Source organism: Pinus tabuliformis, chromosome 7 (assembly GCF_031772625.1).
Source record: "Pinus tabuliformis cultivar Carrire ecotype Pingquan chromosome 7, CPIR1, whole genome shotgun sequence".
Lineage (NCBI taxonomy): Eukaryota > Viridiplantae > Streptophyta > Pinopsida > Pinales > Pinaceae > Pinus > Pinus tabuliformis.
This window is the reverse complement of record NC_142293.1, coordinates 1,679,217,731-1,679,221,451: the sequence shown is the minus strand read 5'-3', so window position 1 is coordinate 1,679,221,451 and position 3,721 is coordinate 1,679,217,731. Positions and strand designations below refer to the sequence as shown.

Below are 3,721 nucleotides of genomic sequence, written 5' to 3'. Positions count from 1 at the left end.
CCATTAACATAGAGCATCACAATCTCCCCCCTCAACGCGAGCCAGGTGTGTTTCAAACTCGAGACCTCTCGCTTTGATACCACTTGTTGGAGTCACGATTGCCGTTACACCAAAACCCGCAGGTGTTAGTAAATAGACACATCGTTAGTGTTAAACACATGCCACGAAACACACAAGAGCGTTGGATTAACACCACCATTAACGGGAAGCACAACATATATTAGAAGATGAGATAGATGATGTGATAACAAACATAGGGAAAAGGCTCGAACTGAAGAAATGGAATGCCATGAAAAATAACTCACCAAACATACATAAAATCTGTTTTTAACATCCATATAGAAAGTTATAACTGCAAAAAGATTTATAATACAAAGATGTCTCTCCCTGAACCTGATGATGGGTTGCTTGTACCTTATTAAAATAGAAATACCACAGATAATTCACAGAATAGAAAATCCATTCAAAACTAACCACTGTCCTCATTAATCTGATCTATATATTCAGTAACCTGCAAGGAGATTAGTAAACAACATTGCAAACATACCGAGTGAAGTTAGCTGCCGAAGATGGCCATCTGTGTCAAGTATGTGCACTGAATTCTTCTCTCCTCCAAGGTTGCATTGCATGTAATATGGCACGCTCAATGGAACCACTATGTCCTTTTTAGTTTCTATGATACTACATGGGGTCTTCACATTGCATAATATGTTTCTCACATCACTCTGGAAGATGGTATTGGCAACCACGAGCGCGAATTCACACTTCATATTCATTATTTTTCTAGTGAATTCATTTACTAGAGAGGGCTCATTCACGCCAACTAATAGAGGAACAAAGCCTGAAACCCATGCTGAATAGTTCGATTTCATTGCACTGAAAATCCCACTGATGTCTCCACGTTGAAATCCTCCTTCATAAGAGCAATCTTTTAGATACCTGAAGAAACAACAATAGCAACGCGTGTGCATAAGCTGAATACACAGAGAAAAGAGGAGTATATATGGGGACTAAAGCTTAAATGATTGTACTTATGATCTGTTACCTTGGTGAGCCACATAGTAATATTAATCTTTCAAACAATTTTGGTCTTTTGATGGAGGCAAGGCAACCCACCATACCAGAAACCGAATTACCTACGTAAACACACTTGTCAGCTTTAAGCTCATCTAAAATGGCGAGGAGGTCATCCACATAAGCAGAGAGTGAATCTGTATATGATTCGAAGTTGAAAAGCTTGGGATCAACATGCCAAAGAATACCATATCGAATACAACATATTAAAATGTCCACAAAGAACTAAAGAAGTTGAAAATCATGGACACAATTTCTTTCATCAATAAGTCACATTCCTTTTTTCTAGTTTGCATAATGATCTTGATCAACTAATTAAGGGAATTGTCATGAAGAGCTTCTTCCATTACTGTCATGCACTAAATTGAGAGAAAGACTCTCTCTTGTATCGAATTACAACGCCCCCCTTCTTTCATGGTGAATGGCCATAATTATTTTCACTATTGGGAATCTCGTATCTAATTCTGCAACTTGTAAGGCTTCGCCCCTACTTTCAGAGCGAACAACCACAGAAGGTGGAGTGCTATTGACAAACATGATTTGCATTGTAATAGCCTTTGTTTATGGTCTGCTTGTAGTGATCGGATCACAAACACGGGCTCGACACTGTCTAATCACATAAGTTTCACGACTGGGGATCGTGTATCCAATTCTGCAACTTGCCAGGCTTCGTCGCCTACTTTCACAAGGAACGACCAGAGAAGTTGGAGCACTGTTGACAGTGATAACGAGATGCAGGCGCGATGGGCCAATTTAATTCCTTCGGCCACGTTCCCAAGCACGATCGAATCGATTCGTTTTCACGATGTAACACACCTTCCTCGAAATCACAGCAGTGGATGTGTTATTCAGATGAAGAATAGTCGCTGAAGAATCCATCATTGCTATTGCTTTAAAAATCAACGCTGCCTCATCTACCCGAAGTTGAAATAGAGAGCTTTTGGCTAATAAGATATTTTTTTATGGGCAGTTCCTAAAACGTCATGGATGGAAAGGATCTGCCATATATGTGAGAATAGGAATATTGAGGATGAAAACCACTTCCTTTTATAGTGCCTCGCGTACAACCACATTAGATCTTAGTTTCACAATCTTTGTTACAAAACTGACTTGCTAACCTTTTACAATGTCAAAATTATAGTGAGCTCGGGAGGCTTCTCTTCAAGCTTTTTGAGTATAGGAATAAAATCTTAAATCAAAATAAATAATTTGTTTCTTTAGGTCCGATAGACCAATGTTTGGTCTCGGACGTTAACCACCACCACCACCATCATCATTAAATATTTTATTTAAAACAAATATTGAAATATATTAAAATATTAAAGGAAATACACATCTCCCTACTAAAAAAAAAAAAAAAATTACTTCCAATTATTTAACTCTCTTTATATAAAGGTGATATAAACCTTTATATAAATTTATGTTACTTTGTATGGACATTGAAATATTTTATTTATGGTCGACACTCTTTTGCTATTAATATTTTTTTTTTTGAAATAATACATGTCAAAATTATGTTTAGCATAAAATTAGTTACACATCTTTATACTAGGGTATAATATCTATATTATAATAGATTACACATGTCAACTCCATATTGAGTAATGAAGGAATTATACATCTCCCTCATACTTAAAATGTAGTAAGCAATTATAAACAAATGAGAGATGTTTCATTGTCAAATACTTTATCCCTTCTTATATATAAAGATGATGTAAAATTAAGGTGGACATCTTAACGTGGATGATTTGGCCATAAATAAAATAATTCAATGCCCATGTTGAGTAAAATATTTCAATGTCAACTACGCTTATAATATCTAAATTTATTGGAAATAAACAGTTTCTTACCATTAAAATGCTTTATTGGTGGGTCGTTAAAAATGAAGAAGATGTGTAAATATGGTGTGTGTGTGTGTATATGGTAATAATTTTATTATTATTATTATAAACAAACAAACAACCGAGATAGATCAATCTTATTCCAAGTTCAATAAGTACCCAAAGGGATCAAATCTCTTTAGGTGCAAACCATTCTTTAAGTTTTGCAATTTCAAAAATGTTTGAACCTCTAATTTGATCCTTCTTGATGCTTAATAGATTCGAGATTAAGATGGATCTTTACTAGTTCTAGATATTAGGATTTTTACAGTTAAAAAAAGAAGAAGAAATATTTTGCAAATCTTTAAAATATATTTTGATTGATATAATATATATTTTCTAATCACTTTTAAAAATAAAAATTAAATTCTTTAAAAAAATGGAAATAAAAAATTTGCAATCTTTAAAAAATATTTTTGTTATTAATACATATATTTTTACAATTATTTAAAAAATAAAACCATAGTTTTAAAGAAAAAAAATTAAAGAAATACTAATATATTCATCCATCTTTTTTGTAAGCTTGATAGGACTATATCTTCATCATGTCCAATATATCACTCCGATTGGGACGGGGAACTGAACCTGTGACTTCACATTAAGGAGTGTCTTAATAGAGCACTCGATCACCGTCTATCCAAGACCCCGTGGACACTAATATATTCATCCATTATTTTCTCTTTTTACATTTTATTTTATATTAATTAATGATTTGTAAAGTATAGTATTTTGTTATCTATTTATGTGCTCCTAATTAATGAATTTGT

At 33.7% G+C, this 3,721-nt stretch overlaps 1 pseudogene; it reads right to left on the bottom strand.

Annotated features, from left to right (window-relative positions):
• Positions 1-503: 503 nt before the first annotated feature.
• Positions 504-1,271, bottom strand: LOC149254907 (putative strigolactone esterase DAD2 pseudogene; annotated as a pseudogene).
• Positions 1,272-3,721: the final 2,450 nt, after the last annotated feature.